This window comes from Chiloscyllium punctatum, chromosome 30 (assembly GCF_047496795.1).
Source record: "Chiloscyllium punctatum isolate Juve2018m chromosome 30, sChiPun1.3, whole genome shotgun sequence".
Classification (NCBI taxonomy): domain Eukaryota; kingdom Metazoa; phylum Chordata; class Chondrichthyes; order Orectolobiformes; family Hemiscylliidae; genus Chiloscyllium; species Chiloscyllium punctatum.
In genome coordinates this window covers 58007462-58019602 of record NC_092768.1, presented here as the reverse complement: position 1 = coordinate 58019602, position 12141 = coordinate 58007462, and the positions used below count along the sequence as shown (strand labels likewise).

At 43.2% G+C, this 12141-nt stretch overlaps 1 long non-coding RNA gene across 6 annotated transcripts in view; it reads left to right on the top strand.

Annotated features, from left to right (window-relative positions):
* Positions 1-12141, top strand: part of LOC140455524 (uncharacterized) — a 110376-nt gene that overhangs the window by 96667 nt on the left and 1568 nt on the right. The window contains exon 9 of one of the 6 annotated variants that reach the window (XR_011952904.1): positions 2184-2435. The exons of the other annotated variants lie outside the window; for them this stretch is intronic. This is a non-coding gene — a long non-coding RNA (uncharacterized lncRNA). The remainder of the gene's footprint in view (positions 1-2183; positions 2436-12141) is intronic. 6 annotated transcript variants of the gene reach the window in all.

The window sequence follows — 12141 nt, the reverse complement described above, 5'->3', positions numbered from 1 at the left end:
TTTTAAGACATAACAAGACATGTTTGTCAGATGGAAAATGTGTTCTGTTACATTGGGAAGCCATAGCCCCCTGCTCGTGTCCTAGATGAACACGGGGTTTTGGAGCTCAGACAGTGACTAGAGACTCTATGGGACATCTGTGATGCTGAGAGTTAGGGGGAACCACAAACACACAGAGCCGATCACCCTGCAGACATGATGGCCTGGAAGAATGAAGGGAATGGGGTACTACGCAATCGAAGATAAACAGTCAGGGGATCCAGGAATAGCCTGATGTCTCTCTCCCAAGTATTGGCTGCTCAGGGGAGGGCAGTCAGAGCCATGTCTGTGGCTCCACAAGCAGCTTGACTGTACAGGAGGGGAGGGAGAAGGAAGGAGGAGCAATAGTCACAGGGGAGAAAGGAAATTGAGGAAATCGCAAGCATATCTTTGACTGTCAATGTAATTCTAGGATTGTGGGCTCAAGAATGTCACTGTCTGCAGCATATTGGTCTGGGAGATGGTTAGCAGCCAGAGGTCATGGTCTGTGTTGGTCTCAGTGACGTGGTTGGGAAATGTGACATGGTCTGGGAATCAGAATTTAGCGAGGTAGATGGAAGGTTAGCAAACAGGGCCTCAAATGTAGCAATCCCTGGAATACTCACAGTGCCGTGTGCAAGCCAGTGCAGCACTAGGCATATTAAGTAGGTGAGAGTGTGACTGGAACGATAGTGTAGCAGGAAGGGCTTGAGATTCCTGGTACATTGGGACTGTTTCTGGGGAAGGCAGCAACTGTACAAGCTGGATTGGGTAACATATGACAGAATTGGGACTGATTTCCTTATGCAGTGTTTGGCTAATGCGATTTGGAGGGATTTAAACTGATTTGGCAGGGCTATGGCAACCAAATAGAATAGTGGAGGAAACTACCGTTCCTCAGCCACACATCCATCTGATCTCTCTTTCTATTTCTATCCCCACTGGCACGTGGCACTGGGAATAACCTGGAGATCACTACCCTTGAGGTCCTGCTTTTCCACTTCTTACCAAACTCCCTCTCTACTCAGGTCCCTGACAATATGTACAGTTCGATCAAATCTCCTCTCAGCATCCTCCATTCCAGTCTTTTGTCATAGCTGCACTTCCACTGTCACAGGGTAACGAATCTCCTCTGAACCCTCTCCAGTCAAATTCCATCCTTCCATGTCTTGGGGTGACCAGAACTGCCGTGACGGTTACTGTACAGTGGGAAGTATGTCAGGCCGAGATCGTTAATATACAGTGGGAGGTATGTCGGGCCATGAAGTTGCAGACTGTAAGAAGTGTACAGAGTATGATTCTGCTGCTGCCAATGGTCCATTGCACCTCATTGATGCATCATCATTGGTTGCTCAATCTGTTTAAAGTCTGTCCCATTCAGTACTCAAGGGGCTACATATCATGCTGAGGAGGGTCTGCAAAATGTGAAGACAGCCCTTGCTTCCCATAAGGACTGTGCAGTGACCAATCTTACCGGTATATGAAATGGAGAGGTCTATCTGCAGTAGGCAGGTCTGTGACGGTGTAGTCAATTATCTGATTCCCTTTTATTGATTCCCTCATAACCTGCCACAGAACAGTCTAGCAGCCACAGGATCCAGCATCAATGCTGAGCACTATGATTAGATTAGATTCCCTACAGTGTGGGACCAGGCCCTTCGGCCCAACCAGTCCACACTGACCCTCCGAAGAACAACATACCCCCCCCCCCCCCCCTGACTAATGCACCTTACACTATGGGCAGTTTACCATGGCCAATTCACCTGAGCTGCACATCTTTGGACTGTGGGAGAAAACCCACTCAGATACAGGGAGAATGTGCAAACACCACACAGGAAGTTTTCCGAGACTAGAATCTAACCTGGGACCCTGGTGCTGTGAGGCAGCAGTGCTAACCACTGAGCCACCGTGCCACCCTATATTGACTATATATCAAGGAGCTGTCCCCCTCTGTCTGGCTGTGTCCTGTCAGTGGGACAGATCCTACCAGAGAGCGTGCTGATGTTGCCTGGGACATTGTCCTGTTCGCAGAATCCTGCTTTACAGACAATATCTGACTGTTGCTTGATTAGTCTGTGGTCACTTTTACATTTTCTATAATGACGATTTAATATCACTTTATTTCTTACATATTTTAAAATAAACCAAACATCATTGTTTTTCAGTTGAAAACAATTGAAGTGAACAATAATTGAATTACCAGAGCGTACAGCTAACTATTACACAATTCGGTGACTATAGTAAAGAGCTGATTCATGTTCAGATCAGTGAACACACCATCTCGCAGGCAGCAAAGCTGTTGGAAATGATTTTGAGGAAAAGCCTGAATTCAGACACAGTGTTACTGGGCCTCACCATGACCTCCAAAACACTGGCCATCTCCAAAATCTGTCCAGAGAGCTTCCAAGATGGAGAAGGTCAGTTACTCACACAACCCCTCACAATAGACTGCTTAGAGACTTACCTGAACAGCAGGGAGATGTGAGTGGGGCAGACTGGTCAATGGGCTAGCACATGGCGCTGGTCCAGACACAGTTCAATATTTATAACAACAACCTGTAAACAGCCATGTCTTGCAAGTATAGCTCTTCTGTGTGCCACCTAAACTCTGTAATTCTGCACCTTGCACTCGATCCTGAATGAATGTGTTATAAAGGTGATAGTTTCCTGCAGCACATGGCATCTTACATTGAATCCCTCATAAACCATATCCAGTGTATGTTAGCTCCACAATGTCAGTATCCAAACAGATTTGTGCAGCTCCATTGATGGCCGGCATCATTCCAGCCCAATGTCCCTGTGTGTGACTTGAGCTGGAAATCTCTGTGTAAATGTTTGCAGCATTGTTCTAACCATTAACAGCAATGTCTCTTTACTGAAAGTCTGACATCCTTTCATAATACTAACTTTTAGATTGTACAGTAAGCATTATATCCCTCCTTTATTCAGTTTGCTTTTAAAATACCAATATGATGAAAACACAGTGCACAACTCTCAGTAAGGAGCATTGAAATGATGAGTCTCATTCCCACACCCAAGACCAAATTATTATTAAGTACAAGGAATTTGAAAATATGCAATTATTTTCCCTTGTATTAATATTGTGAACTAATAGTCAACTCTCCTGCTCCTCAGATGCTGCCTGAACAGCTGTGTTTTTCAGAACCACGCTTTTTAACTCTGATCTCCAGCATCTACAGTCCTCACTTTCCCCCCTGCTAATATTCACTCATAATCATTTTCATGGCAACAATAATTTGTTTAAACACGTTACAGTCAGATATGAGTATATTTTGAATTGCTTCTGTCTATCTGAGAGCTCAGTAACGTTGGGTGAGAATGTCAATGTCTGAGTGATGCTCGATTGTTGGCCTGCCTCTAAAGACTGACAGGTTATCCCTTCACCAGTGCACAACAAACAAGTTATCAACTGAACCCAACCAGCCTGAGCTCACAAAACCTAAAGCGCAGTGTCCAGCATTTGACATGTTAGGACATTTTCACTTTAATTTATTCATAGAATATGATTGAGTCAGTATTTATTGTCCGTCTCTTGTTACCCTTGAGAAGGTGGTGGTGAGCTGCCGCACTGAACCACTGGAGTCCATGTGTTGTAGTTAGACTTACAATACCATTGGGGAGGGACCTTGAAACAGGGACACTGAAGGAACAGCAAGATACTTCCTAATCAGGATGGTGGGTGGCTTGGAATGGAACATGAACATGGTGGTGATCCCATGTATCTGTTTCCCTTGTTCTTCTTGATGGTCGTGGTTTTCAGAGGTATGTTGTAAGCAGCCTTGGTAAATTTCTTGGCAGGCATTGAAGAGGGGTGAAGCTGCACTCACCCAGGGAAATGAGGGTAGTTCATCACACACAAATTAAATGAGTGTCTTATCGATACAGGACAGGCTTTCGGAAGTAGTGAGGTGAGTTATTTCTGCAGGATTCCTAGCCCCTGACATATTCTTGGAGCCAATAAATTTATATACGGCATAAGCTTTTCATCAGGAAGGCATTGGTGCATTCATTTTTTTTTAATCTTTCCATGATTCATGGGATGTTAGGAACTGTACTTGCTCAGGAAGCCAGCATTGTATATAGCACTGAAATGGAAAGCCATCGATCAATTGGTTGGACAGGGTGCAGAAAATTTGTACGGAAGTAGAGACTGGTTGAAGTACAAACATAAGAATAGATAAACCCCCTGGGCCAGATGGGGTTTGCGTAGGTTACTCCAGGAAGTGACAGGAGAGATTCGTGTACTTTTGGCGATGACCTTTGCATCCTCATCATCCACTGGAGTAGTGCCGGATGAGTTGAGGGTGGCAAATGTTATTCCCTTGTTCAGGAAAGTTAATAGGGATAACCCTGAGAATGACAGATCAGTCAGTTTTACGTCAGTGGTGGACAAAATATTGGAGATGATTCTGATGGACAGGATATACAATTACTTAAAAACCATAGTTTGATTTGAGATAGTTGGCATGGCTTTGTGGGGAGAAATTCGTCCCTCACAAACCTTACTGAATTCTTTGAACATGTGATAGAAACACGTTGATGAAGATAGACCAGTAGATGTTGAGAACAAGAATGTTAGCAAGGCATTTGATAAGGTTCCCCATTGTAGGCTCAATCAGAAGGTAAGGAGGCATGGGGAACAAGAAAATGTGGCTGCCTGGATCTGGACTTAGCTGGCCCATAGAATACAGAGGGTGGTAGCAGATGGAAAGTATTCAGCCTGAAGCACATTGAGCAGTGGTGTTCCACAGGGATCGGCTCTTGGACCTGTGCTCTTTATAATTTTAAAAATGACTTTGATGAGGAAGTGGAATGATGGGTTAGTAATTTTGCCGATGACACTAAGGTCTGTGGAGTTGTGAATAGTGTGGAGGACTGTTGTAGGTTGCAACAGAACATTAACAGGATGTAGAGCTGGGCTGAGAAGTGGCAGATATAGTTAAACTTTAAAAAGTGTGAAGCAATGTATTTTGGAAGGTTGTATTTGCATACAGAATACAGGGTTAGAGTCAGAATTCTTGGCAATGTGGAGGAGCACACCATAGATCCCTCAAAGTTGCCATCCAAGTTGACAGGGTTGTTAAGAAGGCATACAGTATGTTGGCTTTCATTAGCAGTGGGATTGAGTTCAAGAGGACGAGGTTAATGCTTAGCTCTATAAAGCTGTGGTTCCACCACACTTGGAATATTGTGTTCACTTCTGGTTACCTCATTATAGGAAACATGTGGAAGCCTCAGAGAGAGTGCAGAGGAGATTTACCAGGATGCTACCTGGACTGGAGGATATGTCTTAGGAAGAAAGGTTGTGGAAGCTAGGGCTTTTCTCCCTGGAGCGAAGAAGAATAACAGGTGACATGTTAGACGTGCACACAATGCTGAAAGACATAGATATAGTGGATAGCCAGAGTCTTTTGCCATGCCAGAAATGGCTATCAACAAGGGGTATAATTTTAATGTGATTGGAGGAAAGTTTCAGGGGGATATCCATGGTAGGTTCCTTACACAATCTGTGGCGGGTGGACAGAATGCATTGCCAGTAGTGGTAGTAGAGTCAGATACATTAGGGATATTTAAGAAGACTCCTGGATAGGCACATGGACGTTAATTCATTGAAGGTTATGTAGGTTAGTTTGATCTTAGAGTAGGATAAAAGGCCGGCAAAACATTGAGGGCTGAAGTGTCTGTACTGTGCTGTACTGTTCTATGTTCCAAGTTTCACTCAGTTTGTCGATTCACGTCGACACCCAAATGTGTGAGGGACGGAGGGAGCTGTGCGATGGAGTGAGGTGTATGAGGGAGTGAGGTGTGTTAGGTCAGGAAGCTGGGGTGGGGCATTAGGCCAAGACTTCCAGTTTTGCTGTGCATTGTTACATTCAAGTAAGTGTCAGCACAATATGTGTGGTTACCTAGACCACACAAAATCCACTACGTCCAGTTACTAAAACGATATTGAGCTTGCTGTTAGCTCCTGATTTCTTCAGATACATTCTGTTGGGTGACCTATGAATTAGTTTCTGACCATCCACAGACATGTTCAATTTATTTTGATACTGTTGAATGTGAAGGTGCATTGATTGGATATAGTTTCAGAGGATTCACTGTGAGACACAAGATGCTGCATTATACTGTTAATTGTGAACATTTTCACCCAGTGTCTGGTCGAGGGTGCAGATGTATGGAGTCTGGGGGACATGCCAGATGTCATCACCATAAGTAACTTGTGCGGTGTGATTCTGACACTCCATGTCCATACATCTGCTGCATAGGCGAGGCTCAGACTGAGGATGAATTTGTAACACCTGGTTCCTGGTCAGTCATTGTATCTAATTTAGGAAGCATTTGTACCTACACTGAGAGCCGTTAAACCCTGTTGGCTAGTTTCCTCCTGCTCAAGGTGGATTCCAAATGATTCTCTGTGAGGGAATGTTTGAATGACTCCCCTGACGCAGGTTGGAAACTCTCTGGCCAGATTCAGGAGCAGGCCAGAGTCTCACTCAGTGCCACAGGCAGCTGTGAGGTCCAGTGGAACTATACCCGAATTCAGGCCTTTTGGAATCCACTTTTAATGTTGGTCATGATGCAATGATCAGGAGTTTGCCATGTTTGTGAATTGGGCAATAATAAGGTATGAGCTACAGTTATTCAACTGAACAATAACTGCACCATCTCTGAAAACAATTACGTTGATTCTACATTGATGGAATTAAATTATAAACACCAAACAACATTTTATGATACAAAAGTAAAGAATGCACATTTTGCTTTGTATTGAAAAAGAACATGTTGTCTGACTATTTTGCTGATCACAGTTACACATTGAATCTCAGTATTCAAATGCATACGTTGTTGCTCCATTATTTGTAAAGTGGTTGACCTCTGACTGGTTGCATATTCAGAGTGAGCAAATGATTGAACAATCAAATCAACTTATCGTTCTTACACACTTAAATATAATCAATCGATTTAATTTCTCACTGAAATGTGTGAGATTCAGTTATTTTCCAACAATTCTATTAGTTTTAAAATAACAATGGAAAAGGATAGACCAGAACTTATAGTTGAAGTTCTAAATTGGAGAAAGGGCAATTTTGACAAGAACTTTCAAAAGCTGATGGCGGCAGATGTTCGCGGGGAAAGAGATGGGTGGAAAATGGAAAGCGTACAGAAATGAGGTAACGAGAGTCCAGAGACAGTATCTTCTTGTTAGGGTGAAAGGAAAGGCTGGTAGATACAGAGAGTGCTGAATGACTAAATAAATTGAGGGTCTAGTTAAGAAAAAGAAGGAAGCATATGTCAGATACAGGCAGGATTGATCGAGTGAATCCTTAGAAGAGTATAAAGGCAGTAGGAGTATACTAAAGAGGGAAATCAGGAAGGCAAAAAGGCGACATGAGATAGCTTTGGCCATTAGAGTTACGGAGAATCCAAAAGGATTTTACAAATACATTGAGGACAAAAGGGTAAATAGGGGGAGAATAGAGCCCTCAAAGATCAACAGGGTGCCTTTGTGTGGAGCCACAGGAGACAGGGGAGCTACTAGACGTGTATTTTGTATCAGTGTTTACTCAGGAGAAAGACATGGGAGATGTAGATATACAGAAAACTAGATGGTGACATCTTGAAAAATGTCCTTATTACAGAGGAGGAAGTGCTGATGTCTTGAACTGCATAAAAGTGGATAAATTCCCTGAACCTGATCGATCAGGTTTACCCTACAACTCTGTGGGAAGCTAAGGAAGTGATTGCTAGGCCTCTTACTGAGATACTTGTACCATTGATAGTCACAGGTGAGGTGCCAGAACTGGAGGTTGGCGAAAGTGGTGCCACTGTTTAAGAAAGGTGGTAAGGACAAGCCAGGGAATTATAGAGCAGTGAGCCTGACGTCAGTGGAGGGCAAGTTGTTGGAGGGAATCCTGAGGGACAGGTTGTACATTTTCTTGGAAAAGCAAGGACTGATCAGGGAGAGTCAATATAGCTTTGTGCATGGGAAATCATGTCTCACAAACCTGATTGTGTTTTTTGCAGAAGTAACAAAGAGGATTGATGAGGAAGAGCAGTGGACGTGATCTATATGGACTTCAGTAACGCATTCGATAAGGTTCCCCATGGGAGATTGGTTAGCACGGTTAGATCTTGCGAAATACAGGGCGAACTAGCCATTTGGATACAGAACTGGCTAAAAGTAGAAGACTGGTGGGTGGTGATGGATAGTTGTTTTTCAGATTGGTGGCATGTGACCAGTGGAGTGTCACAAGGGTTGGTGATGGGTCCACTACTTTTAATCATTCATATAATTGATTTGCATGTGAGTATAAGAGGTAAAATTAGTAAATTTGCTGATGACACCCAAATTGGAGGTGTAGTGGACAGCGAAGAAGGTTACCTCAGATTACAACAGGATTTTGGTCAGAAGGGCCAGTGGGCTGAGGAGTGGTAGTTGGAGTTTAATTTAGGTAAATGCGAGATGCTGCATTTTGGGAAAGCACATCTTAGCAGGAGTTATACTCTTAATGGTGAGGTCCAATGGAATGTTGCTGAATAAAGAGAACTTGGAGTGCAGGTTCCTTGTTCCTTGAAAGTAGAGTCACAGATAGATAAGACAGTGAAGAAGGCATTTGGTATGTTTTTCTTAATTGGTCCGAGCATTGAGTACAGTGGTTGGAAGGTCGTGTTGCAGCTGTACAGGAGGTTAGTTAGGCCACTTTTGGAATATTGTGTGCAATTCTGGTCTCCTTCCTATCAGAAGGATATTGTGAAACTTGAAAGGGTTCTGAAAAGATTTACAAGGATGTTGCCAAGGTTGGTGGGTTTGAGCTATAGGTGGAGGTTGAATAGGCTGGGGATATTTTCCCTAGAATGTCGGAGGCTGAGGAGTGACCTTATAACATCATGAGGGGCATGAATGGGGAAATAGACAAGGTATTTTCTCTGGTGTGGGGGAGCCCAGAACTAGAGGGCGTAGGTTTACGTTGGGAAGGAAAAATATAAAAGTGACGTAAGGGGCAACTATTTCACACAGAGGATGGTACGTGTATGGAATGAACTGCCAGAGGAAGTAGTGAAGGTTGGTACAATTGCAACATTTAGATGGCGTCTGGACGGGTATATGAATAGAAAGTGTTTAGAGGGATATGGGCTGAGTGCTGGCAGGTGGGACTAGATTGGGTTGGGATATCTGGTCAGCATGGACGAGTTGGATGGAAGGGTCTGTTTCCATGCTGTACATCTCTATCACTCTGTAACTGTAATTTAGCAATGACAATAATTTGATATGCACTGTCAAATAAATAAATTGTTTATATTATTAATTTGTAGCATACAATAAGTTGAAAACTTGCAATTTTTAGAATGAATGATAAGAACAAAGAACATTCCAAAACAGGAACAGACTGTTCGGCCCTCCAAGCCTGCGCTGATCCAGATTCCCTATTTTCTAATCCTGCCACCTATTTTCTAAGGGCCTGTATCCCTCTGCTCCCTGTCCATTCATATATCTGTCAGATACATCTTAGATGACACTATCGTTCCTGCCCCTACCACCTCCACTGGCCACACGTTCCAGGCTGCCACCATCCTATTTGTAAAGAACTTCCCACATATATCTCTCAGGCCCTAAACCTTTCCCCTATCACTTTGCAACTCAGTTACTAGGAGTCATGAGTTCCCAATCTAGGGGGAAAGCTTCTTGGTATCCACCCTGTCTATATCTCTCTCTATTTTGTAGACCTCAATCAGGTCCCCCCTCAACCTTTGTCTTTTAGATTACCTACAGTGTGGAAACAAGCCCTTCGGCCCAACAAGTCCACACCGACCCTCCGAAGCGTCACCCACCCATTCCCGTACATTTACCCCTTTACCTAACACTACAGGCAATTTAGTATGGCCAATTCACCTGACGTGCACATCTTTGGACTTTATAGTTAAAATAATCCTAATCTACCCAATCTCTCTCCATAACAGCACCCTCCATCTCAGGCAACACCCTGGTGAACCTACTCTGCTCTATTCAAAGCATTCTCATCCTTTTGGTAATGTGGTGACCAGAACTATATGCAGTATTCCACATGTGGTCAAACCAAAGTCCTATGCAACTGGAACATGACCTGCCAACACTTGTACTCAACACTGACTCCAATGAAGGAAAGCATGCCGTATGCCTTATTGACCACTTCACTGACCTGCTTTGCCACATTCAGGAAACAATGAACCTAAACACCCAGATCTCGCTGTACGTCATTGTTCCCCAGGAATTTTCCATTAAATGCATAGTTCCCTCTAGAATGGGATCCTCCAAAATGCAACACCTCGCATTTGCACAGATTGAACTCTATCTGCCATATCTGTGCCCATTTCTCCAATCTATCTATATTCTGCTGTATTCTCTGACAGTCCCCTTCAGTATCTGCTACTCCACTAATGTTGGTGTCATCTGCAAACTTGCTAATCAGGCAACCGATACCTTCTTCCAAATCAACGATATATATCACAAACAACAGTGGTCCCAGTACGGATCGCTTTGGCACACCACTGATCATAGGTCCCCATTTTGAGAAATCTCCTTCCACTATTACTCTCTGTCTCATGTTGCCCAGCCAGTTCTCTTTCAATCTAGATAGAATACCCTGAAACCCATGCGACTTCACCTACTTCATCAGCCTATTATGTGGAACCTAATAAAACACCTTACTCAAGTCCCTCAGTATCTTCTCCAGCAGTTTCCCTACCACTGATGTCAGGCTCGCCGGTCTATAATTACCTGGATTATCCCCGCTACCCTTCTTAAACAAGGGGGCAACATTAGCAATTCTCCAGTCCTCCTGGACCTCACCAATGTTCAAGGATCCTGCAAAGATATAAGTTAAAGCCCCACTTATTTTCTCTCTCAATTCCATTAGTAACATGCGGTAGAGCCCACCCACACCTGGGGACTTGTCTACATTAATACCTTTTAGAATATCCAAAACCTCCTCCCTCTTTATGTCGACTTAACCCAGAGTACTCAAAGATCTATCCTTAACCTGAACATCCATCATGTCCCTCTCTTCGGTGAATACAGATGCAAAGTACTCGTTAAGAATCTCACCCATTTTCTCTGACTCCATACATAACTTTCTTCTGTTGTCCTTGTGTGGGCCAAACAGTTCTCTAGTTACCATCTTGCTCCTTATATATGAAACAAAGTTTTTGGTATTTTCCTCAACCCTGTTTGCTAAAGACCACTTTTTGCCCTCTTAATTCCTCGATTTTTACTATGAAATGTGGTTAGTGAAAAGAAAATGAACACTTGTTTATGTGAGTGTGTATTCAGACCTTTTCAAAGTGTTTTATGCCAAAACATATTTGAAATCCGTCTCAGTGCAAATAAAAAGCATGGGAAGAAAACTCTTGGGAAGAGGAATTTTCAGCCACTGTCTCCCCAAATTACTTTTGAGGTTGAAAAGAGTGAGGGCTTGTAACAAGGGCACAACAGTAACTATGGTGGTTTGAACATGCAAATTGACTCAATTAATCATCTCAACAATGATATATTCGAATAAAGATTCATGGAGTGTATGAGAGACTATTTCTGAGAGCAGGATGTCATGGAACCAACCAGAGAATGAAGGGGGGGGGGGGAAGGGGGGGGAATGGGGTGGAGAGAGAAAAGAACAGTCAAAGGCAGGACAGCTGAAGAAATTTGGCAAATAGTTAGGGATATACTAAGACCAAAGAGGAATTGCATAATGGAGAAAAATCATTCATATCTTGATAACAAAGTCAAAGATAACATGAAGGAAAATCACAGGATATATCATACTGAACAAGTCATTCACACTGTGCAGGATTGGGCAAGCCTTATGCTGTTATCACTGAAATTCTTATGTGATAAATCCAGATAATGTTCTGTTGATCTGGGTTCAAATCCTGCCACAGCAAATGGTGGAGCTTGACTTCAAATCTGGAATAAAGCAACTGATGGTGGTTATGAATCGATTGCCAAGCAAAACTCACCTGGTTCACTAATGTCCTTAGGGAAGGAAACTGCCATTCTACCATAGATTCACCACTCTCAGACTGAAGGCATTTCTCCTTATCTCTGCTATAATAGATCTTCTCTTGACT